This window comes from Hordeum vulgare, chromosome 1H, assembly GCF_904849725.1.
Source record: "Hordeum vulgare subsp. vulgare chromosome 1H, MorexV3_pseudomolecules_assembly, whole genome shotgun sequence".
NCBI lineage: Eukaryota > Viridiplantae > Streptophyta > Magnoliopsida > Poales > Poaceae > Hordeum > Hordeum vulgare.
In genome coordinates this window covers 229,004,856-229,022,991 of record NC_058518.1, presented here as the reverse complement: position 1 = coordinate 229,022,991, position 18,136 = coordinate 229,004,856, and positions in this window count along the sequence as shown.

The window sequence follows — 18,136 nt, the reverse complement described above, 5'->3', positions numbered from 1 at the left end:
AGATGTCATTTGCTTATGTGGTTAGCTTATGATCTTGCTGAAATTCTGGATATGAGTTAGACATAGTTGCAACAACAAGATCAAACAGAGTTCGTAAAAGTTTTCTTCTGTCTCTTTCAGTTTGTCAACTGAATTGCTTGAGGACAAGCAATGTTTTAAGCTTGGGGGAGTTGATACGTCTCCGTTGTATCTACTTTTCCAAACTCTTTTGCCCTTGTTTTGGACTCTAATTTGCATGATTTGTATGGAACTAACCTGGACTAACGCTATTTTCAGCACAATTGCCATGGTGTTGTTTTTGCGCAGAAATAAAAGTTCTCGGAATGACCTGGAAATTTACGGGGATTTTTTGTGGAATGTATAAAAAATACTGGCGCAAGAATCAACCGGAGGGGTGGAGCATGGAGCCCACAAGCCCACCAGGCGCCCCCTCCGGTTGCGCCTGGCAGGCTTGTGGGGCCCACGTTGCTCCACCGCCTCCAACCACAACTCTATTTAGTCCCTTTCGTCCGGAAAAAAAACTCAAGGAGAAGAGTTCATCGCGTTTTACGATACGGAGGCACCGCCACCTCCTGTTCTTCCTTTGAGGGCGGATCTGGAGTCCGTTCTGGGCTCCGGAGAGGGGAGATCGTCGCCATCATCATCACCAACCTTCCTTCATCGCCAATTCCATGATGCTCTTCACCGCTCATGAGTAATCTCATCATAGGCTTGCTGGACGGTGATGGGTTGGATGAGATCTATCATGTAATCGAGTTAGTTTTGACGGGGATTGATCCCTAGTATCCACTATGTTCTGGGATTGATGTTGCTACTACTTTGCCATGCTTAATGCTTGTCACTAGGGCCCGAGTGCCATGATTTCAGATCTGAACCTATTATGTTGTCGCCAATATATGTGTGTTCTTGATCCTATAGGGCTTCTCATCCTTCTCCTTCTTCTCTTCTTCTTCTCTTCTTCTTCTTCCTTCTTTTCATTTTTCCTTTTTCTTCTCCTCTTGTCCTCTTCTTCGAGCTAAATTAGCTAAGTATGCCTTTTGGAGCTAAATGGGCTAATTATGTCATTGTTGGGGAAAATACGGTAAGGAGAATTTGAAAGAGGAGAAGAAAGAGGAGGAGAAGAAGAAGAAGGAGAAGAATGAGGAGAAGTAGGACTCCTTCTCCTTCTTCTCCTTCTTCTTCTTCTCTTCTTCTTCTTATTCCTTCTTTTCATTTCTCCTCTTCTCCTCTTCTTGGAGCTAAATTAGCTAAGTATGGCTTTTTGGAGCTAAATGGGCTAATTATGTCATTTTAGAGGAAAACAAGCTAAGTATATAATATTCATGAGCTAACCAAGGTTTTTATGCCATTTCGATCTTATTGTGTCATTTTGGAGATAAATTAGTCATTTTAATGAGCTAACCAAGGTTCTTACGATTTTTTTACCTAACTAAGCTAATTATGTCATTTTGGAGGATAATTAGCTAAGTATGTCTTTGTTGGGGAAAATAAGCTACGTAGAAGAAGAAGGAGGAGAAGAAGGAGGAGAGAAGAAGAAGAAGGAGAAGAAGGAGGAGAAGGAGGAGAAGTATGATTCCTTCTCCTTCTTCTCCTCCTTCTCCTTCTTCTCCTCCTTCTCCTTCTTCTCCTCCTTCTCCTTCTTCTTCTCCTTCTTCTTCTATTCTTCTTATCTTCTTCTTCTTCTTCCTTCTTTTAATTTTTCCTATTTCAATTGAGCTTATCATGTCATTTTGGAGCTGAATTAGCTAAATTATGAGCTAAGCAAGGTTCTTATGATGTTTTTACCTAACTAAGATAAACTAGCTAATTATGTCATAAATCAACTAGAGAAAACTTACCACAATGGTCATCAAGGAGGAGAAACACCAGGATTGCTTGCGGCGGCTTCGTTTGGAGACGATTGCCCTGGAGAAGGGTCGTGCGATGCCGCTCGGGAGTTATTACGCAGAAAAGATATTTTGCAGTGTCTCAGTTAGCATGATGACACTCAATTGTTAATACTAGTTTATAATGACCATTGAAATGAAACTAACCGTGCCAATCGCATAGAAGACGGGCACCGGCGGAGGGCTTGACCGGTCTTCTCGCACATAGACTCCACATTCGGTTTTGAAGAGTCGGTCGTATTAGTTAGTAATGAAACAGACATTACACACATGATTTGGCTAATGTAAAAAAGAAACTTACCTCAGTAAGCTCGTACATGGCTAGGTGAGCTGCCTCATTCCGGGCCCTCTCCTCCTCAATCAACCGAGCTGTGGTCCGGTCCCTCTCCTCAAGAGTAGCCTGAAGAGCAGCCTGGCTTGCCAATCTCTCTTTCTCAACAGCAGCCTAGTTTGCCGCTCTCTCTTTCTGAAGAGCAACCTGCAACACCATTCCTCGTTACCACAGTAATGATCGATGGCCACACACACAATGAAATGGATGAAAGTTTTCTGAGTCCGTGCAACTAACCTCGATGGGAAGATCGACTCGTCGTGGACGAGGCGTTATCTCAGGACAGGAGCTCGACTGGCGCACCTTGATCTCTGAGAGAGTGAGTGGACAACGTATTATCCCATCTCCAATGGCTATCGAGCCATGGGGCCTCCCGCCACCAGATATCATCACCAACTCTGGATCCAAATGATCCTGGCTCGGGTTAAAGTCCTCCCATTTCCAAGCCTTCCCCGTGTCCCTGTATTTCACGAGCTTGTGGTGGGATGAGTTGTTGGTGGAGTTATTTGGATCATCCAGGTCAGACTCAGAGAATGCCTTCGCCTTCTTGTCTTGTAGGAGGTAGTATGGGCCATGCCATAAAGGTCGTACAACTCTGGCATCTTCGTCTTATTGTGATGCGCCTAAAAGAGAGGAACAAAGTATTAGTAAGGGGCTCAAGCTAGCATGAAGAATGAATTGCATGAATCATGAAGCAAACCACATACCCAGTTTCGTCAAAACTGAAGTAAGTTGGCGCTGCCTCGATGGTGTGGCACACCAACCATTTGGCTACGCCGATCCTTCGCATTGTCGTGGACGGCTCTCTAGTTGCCTGTGCACCACTCATCCACCAATGCCTCCCAACAATCCATCTTATCCGCACACCATCTCGGGGGCACCTATAAGTTATTAGAAAGAATTTTGAGTGCTACGCCTATGAATCAAATCAAGAAAACTATGTACAAGGCCTTAGGAATAGGTAATTACCTTCATGTACTGCTCCTTCTTCAGATACTTTCCGCGGCACTCCTTCTGCTTCTTAAGACCACGCGTGGCGTAGTGGTGTAACAACTAAGATGCAGTCCTTTCCGATTTAGAGGGCGATGCCCCAAAAGGGAAAGAAGCGCATCTAAGCACTTCGCAAGCGAGATAAACATAGCACATACATAATTAAAGATTGACAAATAGGGCATTCATTTGCCTTCTCAGATAGAAAATACCAAAGTTCACATCCACACATTTATTCAGACAAGGTAGTTCCGCTACGGACTACATAACACAAGGAAAAGACTATGCTATCCCGCATGCTTGCCCACGATCACGACCACGGCCTTAATCTTCTGGATAGTTCACGTACAGGCGGTCGTTCTCCTCATCATACTGCCACGCCAGCTACGTGCCATCTGGATCACCTGCGTCGGGCGTACCTGTACCTGTTGGGGGTTGTAGTAAATGGTGAGCCACGGGGTCTCGGCAATCGATGACCTTAGTACCAAAACTAGTCAAGTTATTAGGCGAGGAAGGTTCAGTGTTTAGGTTGCAGCATCCTAAGCATTTATGGTGGCTAACTTACGAAGAACAGTGATATAGATATGGTGGTCTACGCGAGCGGTTGAAGATTAGGTGATCACTAAGTGATCCTGAACACCTACTTACATCAAGAATAACCCCACTGTGTTCCCGATCGAAGAGAAGTCTTCGAAGTGGACAGTCACAGTTACACACACAGTTGGCAGTTTTATTAGAGTTAGTTCAAGTTATCTATAAACGGATGTTAACAAATAATCCACGTTGCCACATAACTGCGGGCACGACTTTCCGAAAGATTAAACCCTGCAGGGGTGCTCCAACAAGTCCATCACAAACGCTCACGGGCCGCAAAGTAATCCTCTATCACGAATCTCGTGATCTCGTCGGATTCCTTAGAGGAAAACCTCAACTCTCGGGAGAACCAAAGTTTCACTGGGATTCCTATACGCAAGATATATCGCTAAGGTAAGACAAGACTAGCAGGACCTCTCGACGTGCCGACGACCCCGATAAGAGCCGCGTATCTCAGTCTCAGGACACGCCGGATAAGCGAAGCATACGGTGGCCAGATAGAAATCTCCCAAGTTGCCCTGAGATGGCCCCGCATGGTGCTCTAGTTTGGACCAACACTCATGAGGAGCACCGGCCCGGGTTGTTGATTACATCCTCGGGGTAGCTATTCCCTATGCAAATTATTATTAGGTGATTAGCAAATTAAAACCAATGTTGGGTCGTGTCGGACAAGTCTTAGCACTACATGATTTATCAAGGGGGTCCCCATAACAACCCCGAACGTGTTAGGAGCGATCAGTTATGGAATCAAACACCAGTAGCCGAAACTAAGGCGACAATAATGGAACAAATCACCCGACAAAAGGCTAGGTCTTCCGTCATTTAAAAAGTATATAGGTGCATTAATTAAATAGCAGTTTTAAACATAATGATATCAAAATTCTCATGTTATCACATGAGACAGCTAGCACGTGCAACTAGCAAAGCTATCATTAGAAGCTGAGGGAGCCTACTTAGCCATACGACATTAGCTAGGAGGGGAAGGTGTTTGGGTTTCATGGAAATATCAGGAGGCAATTATATCAAGTGGTAGACAGCGAGCATATATCAAAGGAAACGTGATTCTAAGCATAACAAAGCTAGATACGGTATCAAGGTCATGGTCATCTTCCCTGTGATGTCTTCAGCTTGGAACTGCTCTTGTTCGTCCTGCACGTACTCTCTAGAATCCACGTAATCGCTCTCCGATCCCGGTGCTACCCAAGATAAAAATAACAGCCAATGAACACCAACACAACATGATGCAACAAACACATGATGCATGAGATGAGAATGAAGCATGCATCTCTATTCTAGTCACTTGCATATGCATGAGAAGAGAAGATAAACTTCTGGACTGCACTTCACTCTCAGATATCTTGACATGCTTGAAGATGGCATGAACAGGTGCAACACGAGAAAATGATGCAAAAGCATATATAGAATGTTGAGAATGGAGCTACGGATCAACCGTAGACTACGAAACAAGATTTGGAGTCCTACGGATCAATTGCACCACAAGCACACTCCAATGGCACTCTTCTAGTATTCCCAGGTTGCCACATGATCAAACAAATAAATATAGGTGGGGTGGTGCAAGTAAACTCACCACACCACCAACAATACTATCACAAGCTTCAAAAGAACTAAAACATGCAATCTGTCCTAAACAGCATCATAGCAGTTTGTGAGCAACATGCAAAGTACCTATAGCCACCCAAATGTGCCAAACAAGATATGTGGCAAAATCTATTCAAAAGCTCTACAAGCCTTAGCAAGAAGATAATATAAAGGAGTCACAAATAGGGAGATCTACAGGTGCTAACTTGGACAAAAATAACAGATTTCCCGGACTTAGTGAAAATCTCAGATTTTCACCAGCTGCTCATGCTCTGAAGCATTTTGACAGCCTCCAAAATAATATCGACATGAAGTGAAAGTGCATGAAATTTAACAGAGATCTAGACAAACACAAAATCTCCAAATCTCTATTTGATTCCAAGGGCTGATTCCCAACGCATGAGCTTTTGCAACCAAAACAACAAGGGAAGAAAATAACAACAGTTTCTGAGACTTAGTGAAAATCACAGATTTTCACCAAGCTGACAATTTCAGCCACATGTCAACTTTGACAAGGCACAACTTGCACATACAAACTCCTAAGCATAAAACAAAACTACCATGCTGTAGAGAGGATCACCCACTATTTCCACATCAAGGATTCATCCTCATGGGCCCATCACACCACATGGCACCAAGCTCTAAACATAGCATCAAGACAGAAAAATTATAGTTCATGAAGTTGCTCCAAATGAAATCTGATTCCACCAGTGGATTCCTGGGATGATTCTACCCCAAATCCATATATAATATCTAGGTACTTGCATACCACATGAGGACACAAAGTCGAAAGGAAAAACAACATAGAATCATATAGTCTCAAATAGTGCCATATCACATGTGGTACTCACTATTTCATCATCCACACATGCACAAGCTCACACCCACAACTCCAATGGTGACATGAGGGGTAGCCTCATGCACATGAGCCTTAGCACATCACCACACATACACACACACACATGCTTGACCACATACACAAATGCATAACCACACCCAATTGCATACACTCCCAAGCTACCACTAACACACACTCACACATGCTAGGGGTTCAAAGGAACTCCCCATGCTCACTAAGGCAAAAACCATGCATTGCTCATGTGTGTGTCATACACACACATGCACGTCACTACACTCACACACATGCACAACCTACACATATACACACTACTCCTACTCATGCTAGAGCAACCACAACAGCAACAAGGGTTTGACCACACACACATATGCATATACAAGCTAAAATAAAAGGAAAACCTACTGGTTTGTCCTTAGGCACAAGAAATCTTGCTGTCCAAGCGAGCCAATGTTCAACACAAGCAACAACATGCAAAAATAAAATAAAAATGGGCATCCCTGGGATCGAACCCAGGATCACCCCTGGATCGACAGGCAGCCACACCACTACGCTACAACACTCGACTCGACAAAACAGAGGGAGCTACCAGGGTAAGCTTCCCTGTTTGCTACGATACCAGAAAAACAAAAAACAGGGGTGCGCTTACGGGGGCTCGAACCCACGACCTGCGTGAAGAAAACTCACCCTACTGCCACTATGCTATTCGATCGATTGTTACTACACAAGGGGAGGTAACTCTCTTAGGAATACCCTGTGCTTCTCCTACCACGCGACGGCGACCGGAACAGGGGAGGGTCACTGCCAGCTCTATGCTACAAACTGGGCTACGGGCACTCGTGGGGCTCAAGGCGAACCCATTTCACCCCTAAACACGACAAGAGGCGCACTGCAGCTACGACTCCACGAGCACGGCGGCGCCGGCGACAGAGGGGAACTACGGCGCGCAACTACGGCTCTAGGAGAGATCCTACTAGCAGGAGAACGGGGAGGAGATCGACTGCTCACCCACGCGTCGAGGAGGACGGGCTGACGGAGAGGAAGAAGGCGTCGAAGAGGAAGAAACCGCTGCAGAAGAAGTCGTCGGAGCAGAGGACGAAGGGGGTTGTCGTCGACGTCGTGGAAGCAGAGGCAATCGGCGTCTCCTTGCTTCGGGAGTGGAGTCCCTTGGATCTCCGCTTGCTCCTGGAACGCTTCGAGAGGAAGAAGTGGAACAATGTCGATGGCAGCGAACTCAACAAGGGTCGGCCATAGCAGAGGAGAATCTCGGGCCGCCTCCTGACGGTGCCAAGGAATGGGAGGAGGAAGATGGAAGGGTTAGGGCTTCGAGGGGAAGGCACTGTGGCTTTATAATGCCTCGGGAGGCGAGCTCAGACCGCGGGATATGGAGAAGGAGGAGATCGGCGGAGTGGATCGACCTCGTACAAGGGTGACGACAGCGAGGAGGAAGAAGGACGCGTTGGTGGGATGCTCTTGCGAAGGAAAGAAGAGGTTGGGCCGGCGAGGGGAGGAGGCCCACTCGGTTGGCGCCAAATAAGCAGAAAAGGAATCCCAGGTTATTTCCTATTTTAAATAAAACAGAGACAAATAAATGCACATAGGCAAAACTGTTGACCCTAAAATAAAAAAAATGCCCATGGTCATAAGGGAATTATGACCCAATAAAATAAAATGAAAAGAGGATTTTTGGGACAACTAAAATAATTACAAATCAGATTTATTTAAATCTAGTTTTGAAGGTAAGCCACATAAAAACAAAGTTGTAATATCCCTCTTTCACATATCCACACTCACAATAAAGGCACTAAAAGGTCAACATTTTTAAACAGGTTTTCCAACAAGTTCAATATGGGTCTTTTCCAAATAAAAGGAGAAGGAGCTATTTTGGAAATCTAGTTTTGAAAACAAGCAAGTTGAAACTACCACTTCACACATGATGGATCACACCCAAAGGAACCACATCACCACATGACCACACTCATCATGGATCACCACAACGAACACACAAAGGACACAAGGATGCAAAAGAGATGTCATGTTATGACCACATGAAATAACACATGGAATATAGCTCACATAACAACGACATCATGGACCCACACATGGCAAGGTTCCAAATATGGCAATGTTACACTTGGGGCATTACAAACTCTCCCACACTACAAGAATATCTCGTCCCGAGATCTAGGACTGAAAGAACTCTCGGAATTCGGAACGGAGGTGATCCTCGCGTTCCCAAGTGGCCTCTTTATCAGAATGATGTGACCACTTCACCTTGAGAAACTTGATTGACTTGTTGTGGGTCTTGCGCTCAGTCGTCTCGAGAACTGCAACTGGATGCTCACGATAGGATAGATCGGGTTGAAGGTCGATATCTTGAAGATCAACTGTGCGTTCGGGAGTCTTGAAGCATCTCCGGAGCTGAGAGACATGGAGCACGTCATGCACATTTGCAAAGTTTGAAGGGAGCTCAAGTTGATACGCAAGGTCGCCTCTCTTGCCAACAACTCTGAAAGGACCAACGAAACAAGGAGCAAGCTTGCCTTTGATGCCAAAACGTTGTGTGCCCTTCATAGGAGACACTTTGAGATAGACGAAGTCATCGAGCTCATAAGACATGTCACGATGCTTGCTATCATAGTAGCTCTTCTAACGGGACTGCGCTGCTCTAAGATTATCCCGAATGACCCGACACATCTCTTCTGCTTCTTCGATCAAGTCATTCCCAAGAATCTGATGCTCACCAGTCTCGGACTAGTTGAGCGGGGTACGACACTTCCTGCCAATCTTAACTTTCTTCACCATTGCATCAAGAAGTTGCGTAGCTCGGACTTGGTCTTCTAAGGTAGGAGAGATCTGAAGATTTGCAAGAAATCCCTGAGGAACTAACTGAAGGTTGAGCTTTCTGAAAGATTCACAAAGGTCAGGCTGGAGAGGCTTCAAAATGAGACTATTGTAGTAAGCCTTCCTGCTCAAAGCATCTGCCACGACATTAGCTCTCCCTGGAGTGTACTCAACGCTCGGATTAAAATCTAGGAGCATTTGCACCCAACGAGTTTGCCGAAGATTGAGGTTAGGCTGGGTGAAGATGTACTTGAGACTCTTGTGATCGGTGAATGATACATCTCCAACGTATCTATAATTTTTGATGGTTTCATGCTATTATCTTGTCAAACTTTGGATGTTTTGCATGCCTTTTATTTATTTTCAGGGACTAACTATTAATTTAGTGCCAAGTGCCAGTTCCTGTTTTTTCCATGTTTTTGACCCATTTCAGAGCAGATTTTGAAACAGAGTCCAAAGGAAAAAAATCCCCGAAAAGATTTTTTCTGGAACGGAAGAAGATCGGGGGACTTGGGAGCCAAGCCAGAAGAGCCCCACGGGCCCCACAAGCCCCCACCCCGCAGCCAGGGGGCGCGCCATGCAGGCTTGTGGGCCCCCTGGAGGTCCCCTCACTACTGGAATCTGCTGGTTTGCCGACAGCCAGAGCTGACGGCAAAGGACAGTTTAACTGATGGCAAAGGCTTTGCCGTCAGTGAGCTGTCGGCAAAGGTGTCGGCCAAGATTTTATCGGCAATCACCTTCTTTGCCGACAGCCAGAGCTCCACCGACGGCAAAGACTTTGCCATCAGCCTTGTGGCACGGGCTGACGGCAAAGAGAAGTGGCGGCAACGGCGCAGGCCGAGCTCCGTTAGAAGATTAACGGTAGGCTTTGCCCACAGCCGTAGCAAAGCTGACGGCAAAGCCTCCCCTCTTTGCCCACAGCCGTCGCAGAGCTTACGGCAAAGCCCAAACACCTGGGTCCCCTTGGCCGCCTCTTTGCCGACAGCTAGAGCCCAGCTGACGGCAAAGCCTACTACTGAGTCCCCTTGGCCGCCTCTTTTCCGACAGCTTTGTCCCAGCTGACGGCAAAGCCTACCCCTGAGTCCCCTTGGCCGCCTCTTTGCCGACAGCTTTGTCCCAGCTGACGGCAAAGCCGAAAAATTGTGATGCCCAGAGTTGCCAGAATGCACAGGCTGCCGCCACGTGTCCTCTTTGCCGACAGCCCACCGATGGCAAAGGTGTTGCCGTCAGTGAGCTGTCGGCAAAGACCCTCTTTGCTTTTTTTCCATATTTGTTTTCTGTTAATTCCCTGCATTTGCAAAACATAGATACAAACAGCAACATATATATATTGAATCTGCCCCTAAACAGCACCACAAGTGCATCACAAAGTACGGACAGCACAACACAAGTGCAAACAACACGAATATATGTCATTAAAGTGCAAACAAGATCACAAAGTATTACAAAGCATCACAAGTGCATCCACAAATACAGTTGTATTACAAAGTTCATCTAGGACTACACAAGTGCATTAAAAAGTCTCGAGCATCCATCCATATGCCATGCTGCTTTATCAAAATCTGCATAATGAGAAATAATTTAGAAGAAGAATACAATAAGAAAGAAGTTACCTAAATTAAGCTAAGCAATTAGAAGAAGAAGGGGAAGAAGAAGAAGAAGAACAAGAAGAAGAAGTGGAATAAGTCAAAGAAGAAGAAGAAGAAGATAGAGAAAAAGAAAGAAGAGAAGTTATCTTTTTCTCCTCTTTCTTCTTCTCTTATTTCTTCATCTCTTGTTTGTTCTTCTCTTCTGGTTTCTTTTAAAACTTTCTAAACTAATTATGTCATTTTTGAGCTCTAATATCAACTAGAATTTACTAAGCTAACTAAACCATGGCTAATATCAACTAGAATTTACTAAGCTAATTAAAGCCTGGCATAATCTAAGTTGATCTAAACAATAAGAAGAATAAGAAGGAGAGGAATAACTTACCAAATACCAGGAAACGAAGGAGAAGCTGCATCTCCGTTGGTCGCTGGATTGCTAGGGCTCTCACCAGGAGAAGCAAAGGGATCGTGGGATTCAACTCTTGAATGATGCTGCAACAAGGCAAGAGTTAAAATATGTGGTTAGCACGGCAACAGACAATGGTATAAGACCGTGCAAGGTCGGTCATTGAAAGGGAACTCACCGTTCCCACCGGAGAAGGCATCGGCGGAGGGGGCGGCAAACCTTGCTTCTCACACATAGCCTACAAATTAGTTTTCGAGGAGTCAAAGAAATAGCCTTGTTGCGTCTCACACATGGCCTTGCTTCTCACACAACTGACTTACCGCAACGAAGTCGTGCATGGCCTTCGCATGGGCATTATTGCGTGCCCTCTCCTCGTCAAGCAACCTCTGCGTATTCCGGTCCCTCTCCTCCAACAAGAGCCTGGTGGCCTCCCTCTCCTTCATAAGTGCGGCCTGCAACCACTCCTCAAAAGGAATTTTCATCATCCATCCAGGGACAAAAGAACGAAAGAACTAATGAAGAAAACTAACCTCGATGGCAAGATCAACTGGCCTCGCGCGTTGCCGTATTGCAGGAGCCGAGCTCGTTTGCCTCGACTTGATCTGAGATAGAGTCTCAGTGATAGGGACGAAGCCATCACACATGGCCAGCGTGCCATGACTCTTACCGCCACCAGAGATCATTAACGCCTCTGGATCGATAGGATTCTGGCTCGGGTCAAAGTCAGGCCCGCGCAGCTGTTTGACCACCTCAGAATAAGACGTCATCTTGCTGTAGGCGGACAGGCTTGTGTACGCCGACGGCCCGTCCCCCTCAGAATATGCCTTCGCCGTCTTGTACGAGCCCTTATGGGCCATGCTAAACACGGCGTATCCCTCAGGCTCGGGCTGGTTATTGTGTTTGGCCTACACGAAAAGACAGAATTAGTACAACAAAAATCATGAACGAACGAATTATAGATGAAACAAAACAAGGCACACATACCCATTTTTTGGCGTATTGCTTGATGTTGGCATTGCCTTGGTGGTGTGGCACACCAACCAGTTGGGCACGACGGTCCTTGGCCATAGTGTGGGTGCTCAACCAAGCCTCTGTGCACCACCTGTCCGCTATCATCTCCCAACAATCCATCTTATCGGCCAACCATCTCGGGGGCACCTATGAATGTAAGTTAATGAAGAATGAAACTAAGTATTATAACTAAATAGACCTAACTAGCCCTAAGAATTGATCTTTGGAATGTACATACCTCCATGTACTCGGTCTTATCAAGGAAAATCTTTCGACATTCAGTCTTTGTCTTCGGCTCCCCTTGCTTGGCGTACCAATCTCGAACAGCCTGAACACGCATTTCGTGCCTCGTGTTATTCAATAAACTCTTGCACTCTTTCACGAGGTTCTTCTTGGCCGCCTCCTCCGTCCCCTCCTCGACCCTAAAGTGACTCTGCAATTATGCCAAATAGATGCACATATGAATAGTGAAATGATTTGGAAGGAAATAACAATATATAACATTGTATACTTACCCAAAAATCAGCCAACACCTTGTCGGCCACGCTCACGCAAACAACACCATTGACATGTGTGTTTTCCGGGAGCAGAGCGGCTTGGTAGTGCTCCCAGTTGAGTCCTGGCTCGGGAACCATACCCTCACCGGGCAACTGCACTATCCCGGGGAAGTGCTCCCTAAGTAAAGCACCAAGGAGGCAGTTTGGATTCCGGGTATTCTGCGGGTAATCCCACCCCCTACATAATGATAAGGCAAAGACATTAGCTACTTGGTGAAATATAATGATATAAGGTACACAATATATTTCAACTTACTTCTCGCCTTCTGGCTTAATTAATGGCCTGTGCTGCAAGTCCAATCGGTTTGGAACTCGTGTCATACCACGTTGGTAGACCGACTTGCTGGCAGCCCCTCAGCCTCCGCCTCAGCACCCTCCGCCTCAGCCAACGCCTCAGCACCCTCCGCCTCAGCACCCTCCGCCTCAGCACCCTCTGCCTTAGCCTCCGCCTCAGCACCCTCCCCCTCCGCCTCAGCCTCCGCCTCAGCCCCCTGCATCGGTGTCTCCTCCTGGACGGTAGGATCCCGCACCGGCGACACCCTCGTCTGCAAGGATGAAGTGGCCGAGGGTGGTGGCGACTGGCTCCTATCATGCAGCCTCCCTCTCCCACGACCACGTCCTCTGCCTCTCTTCTTTCCTACGCCTCTCCCACGGGGCTCCTCGGCAAAGCTCTGCAACAAAGTTCTCTGTAGCTGCCCAGGTGCTATCCTCAACTTATCCCCGCCTGCCATGTCTCACCACCTGTAACGATAAATAGTTAAATAATTAGTACAAATTCAAGGACAATAATTAAGTGAACAATAATAAATACATGAATAATTCAACTAATAATTGAATAATTAAACAACAATGTTTGGATGCATACTAAGTACTAATAGTCTGGATCATCTGTCTCTTCTCCATGGTCAATTGAAGCAAAATCATCATCAGTATCACACGTGTCGTCATGACTGATATCGTCATCGGGTTCAAGGACATCATGTGGAAGGCCTTTTTGTAACCGATCAAGCATTGATAGCTCATCGGCATTGGTAACTTCTTCTACTTCCACTTCTTCCTCATCATCACGTGAGTCTTGTTCCTCCGTGTTCAGGGTGGACGTAGAGCAGTTTCGGGTACGACGTCTGACACCACGTGATTCTTGGAAAAATTCTCCATCATATGTTATTGGGTCAATTTGAGGTTCATAATCGTCTTCATTTGGGGGAGGTGGTCTAAGATGTGGCGGCACATCGAACACGACATACCAACCTTCTAGGTTCTTAACACTTTGACAACAGTATGGCAGATAGAAAACTTGGGTGGCCTGTTGAGCAACAATATAGACATCGGCACCGCTTAACTACCTGTCCTGTCGAATTTCGACAATCCCAAGATGTTCATGAGTCCGGCTTGTCTTAGTAGGATCGAACCAATGACATTTGAACACAACAACGTTCGGAGGATTTTCACCATAATAATGAAGTTCGTAGACTTCTTCAAGTCTTCCATAATACTCGACACCTCCCTCGCCTATAGCAGAGACACCGGAATTGTTTGTTTTTCGACCGGGCATTGAAAGCTCTTTGCTAGCAGTACGAAAGCGATACCCGTTGATGTCGTACTTCTGAAATGTACGGACCTTAAAGTCAAAACCATTAGCTATTTGTCTCAATTCATCGTCGACTTGCTCATCTAAATTAGCCGTTTTTTGAACCAAGAGATGAAACCGGGATAGCCGCCTCCTGTCTTTTCAAGAAGTTCATACTCGAGAATGGATTCTTTCTCGATTGCAACACCATTCGAGAATTGTTCGACGTATTGACTGTATCAATTAATAATAGTTGTTAGACACAAAACTTGTTAAAAGTTGTGAAACAATGTACAGAGCACTTACTCGATGTATGGCCGAACTTCTGTTAAATTGTTCAATATATACATCGTTAGTGTGCGCCACTCCTCGACGCGCAGCAACTTTGGTTTTCCCACACCAGAAGGTGCGAGCTTCCCTTTGAAAAGGCTGAGATTGGATTCACGTCGTTTGGGGTCGCCCAGATTGTACTGAGGCTTTGGATTATGCAAGCTGTGCATAGTGGCATCATAGTGTGCTGTTACAAAATTTGCCGCCTCCTCGGTAATGAACGCCTCGGCCATCGATGCTTCAATTCTACGTTTATTTTTACATTTTCCTTGAAGTGTCTTCTGCATTCTTTCAGTTGCGTAGCACCAACGATTTTGCACAGGGCCACCCAATCTTGCCTCGGTTGGGAGATGCAAAATCATGTGTTGCATCGGATTAAAGAAGCCCGGTGGAAAAATCTTCTCTAACTTGCAGAGCAACTCAGGCGCCAACTCTTCCATGTCATCTATCAAGGCACGCGACAACTCTTTAGCACAAAGAACACGGAAGAAATAGCTCAACTCGGCCAATACTAGCCATTCAGCCTCGGGGATATAGCCACGCAACATCACAGGCATTATCCGCTCAAGCCATATGTGCCAATCATGACTCTTGAGCCCAAAAAATTTCATTTTTTCAATGCTCGCTCCCCTCGCTAGATTCGCAGCATACCCATCGGGGAACAACAACTTTTTTTGCACCCACAAGAGGATTTCCCTTATTGCTCCCTTCTCAAGATTGTACCAGGCAGGTGGTTAGGACCAATTTTTTCTTCCTTTCGGTTCTCACATGTTTAGTGATGGCCTATCACACAGAGTCTCCTGGTCAACTCTAGCCTTTGTATTATCTTTGCCCTTATCAGTGCCAAAAAATGTGCCAAGAAGGGCCTCGGCGATATTCTTTTCAGTGTGCATCATGTCAATGTTGTGTGGAAGTAAGAGGTCTTCGAAGTAGGGGAGATCCCAGATGCATGGCTTGTGGGTCCAGGCGTGTTCCTCATTATAACCCAAGAAATACCCTGGACGGTTTGGATCAGGCTCCATAGATTTTAACTGTTCGTTAATTTGTGCCCCCGTCAACTCAGGTGGTGGAGAGTGTTTGACAAATTTACCTTTCATGAAATTCTTCTTGTCTTTTCTGAATGGATGGTCCATAGGCAAGAACTGTCTATGCAAGTCAAAGCAGGAATATTTCCCACCCGCCGGCAACCAATGAAACTTAAGAGCTGCCTTGCATTGTGGGCATGGGAACCTTCCATGCACACACCAGGCAACGAAAAGCGCAAATGCTGGCAGATCATGCAACGAGTATTGGTACCAAACATACATTTGAAAGTTCTCTTTCTTAGCTGCGTCGTATGTGTTGACCCCATTCACCCAAGCTTCTTTCAAGTCATCCATCAGCGGTTGCATGTACACACACATATTCTTCCCCGGGTATTTTGGCCCTGGAACTATCAACGTCAGAAATATGTGCTTTCTTTGCATAATGGATGATGGTGGAAGATTGAGGGGAATGACAAATACAGGCCAGCAACTATATTGGGTAGCCGTCATACCAAAAGGATTGAACCCATCGAGGCTGATGGCGATTCGACAATTCCTTGGTTCTTTAGCTTTTTCCTTATGTATACTATCGAATGCCTTCCATGCGTCACCATCTGAAGGGTGTACCAACATCGGAACTCCGTGTTCATCTAATTCTTTCCTAATTCCATGTTTGTGCCATGTCATCTGTTTTGCTGTTTCTTCGAGCATGTAAAGTCGTTGAAGTCTTGGTAGGATCGGCAGATACCGTAGGACACTCACGGGGATTTTGCTCTGCTTCTTCTCACCTTCACTGTTTTCTACCTCAACATATCTGGAGGACTTGCAAAATGGACAATATGTTTCCTCCGCATACTCTTTCCTAAATAAGGCACATCCCTTCTCACAAGCATGTATCTGCTCATACGGCATCTTGAGTGCACTAAGGATTTTGTCTGACTCATATAGGTTTGAAGGCATAATATGACCTTCTGGTAAAAAGCGCCCAAATAGGGTCATCACTGAGTCAAACAGATCTCTTCCAATGTTGAACTGGGCTTTCAGAGCCATTACTTGTGCGATGGCATCTAGCTGAGAAATCTTAGTGTGCTCGTGAAGAGGACGTTTTGAAGACTCCAACATGGCATAGAAGGCTTTCGCGGATTCCTCCATCTCTTCGTCCTTGTTCCGAGCATCATCAAAGTCATTCACCATGTCTTCAATCCCTGTACCATGATCATCGGTGCGCCGACGCAACACCTCGTCTCTGTTACATTGGGCCGACTCACCATGAAATGTCCACAAGGTATAGCCGGGAGTAAAACCACGCATCTGCAGGTGTTTACCCATTACATCCTTTGTCTGTCGCGAATAATTCTTGCACTTAGTGCAGGGGCACCATGTTTTTGGCTGGCCTTTAGAAAACGCCGTTTCCACGAATTCATAGGTTTTGCTCAACCATTCATCGGTCATATCTCTCTGACTATGGTGACCGGTGTACATCCATTCACGATCAGTCATTCTGGCAAGCTAGCTACATAGTATCCACATATAAAACAATATAAAATATCAATTCATCAAGTATGTTAAATTAATTATGGCCATTTTTTAATCATGGTTAATACATTGGGATGCACGACATGCACACCTACCAGCTACTAGGTAAAGATGGGTCCTAATCCCACCCGAGTATGTGTAGATTGGGTCATTTCCCACTGCTCTGCTCCCGACCCAACGCAAAATTTCGGCAGCACCTCCCCGCTGTTCTCCTGATACACGTCTCGGCAACTAACCGAGAGGATGTGTACCCGGAGAACAACAAGGACGAGCTGTCGAAACTCTGCATGGGATCCGGAGCAAAGCGTGGGAAACGACCCAATCTACACATACTCGGGCTGTCCATGGATAACGTTGGACAATTCGAAAGAATCACCGTTATAAATATGCAAATGCATGCATATTTATGACAGGAGCCCTTTCGAACGAGAGACGCATATTGGTTACGCAACACCTTTGCATTTTAATACTAAAAATACCTAGCTAGATAGTGTCATCAGCACGAAGGCCGGAACAGAGCAAAATAAAGGGGGTGGAGGAGGAGTTAACAAATGTGCTCACTTTCGAATGCAAGGGAGGTCGTCGAAAACCAATCCCTCGCGGAGAAGCTACTGCACATTTAAATGCACTCAATCAACACAAATACGCACTCGCGGTAATTAAGCTAACTAATACTAACATCTATCATTTAAATGCATTTTTCTAAAACTCTGAATGTCCATATCTTTACGGTGTAGATTACTCTATATAATATGAAGTTTGCAATATATATTATGTTATTTTTATACTATGGAAATACCAGATATTTCCGTTTCAATCTCTCACATATCCGTTTTTGTCAGTTACGCATCCCTCACGTATCTCTATCTCGAAAAATAATATCTCTAACGTATCTCTCTCTCTCTTAACATATAGTCCAAGTTTTTTACAACTGCACCACGTTCTACTTTGCAGAGTTGTATTGCCTAGTTTGGTACCTTATGTTGGCATGGAATTTAGAAGCTCAGACGAG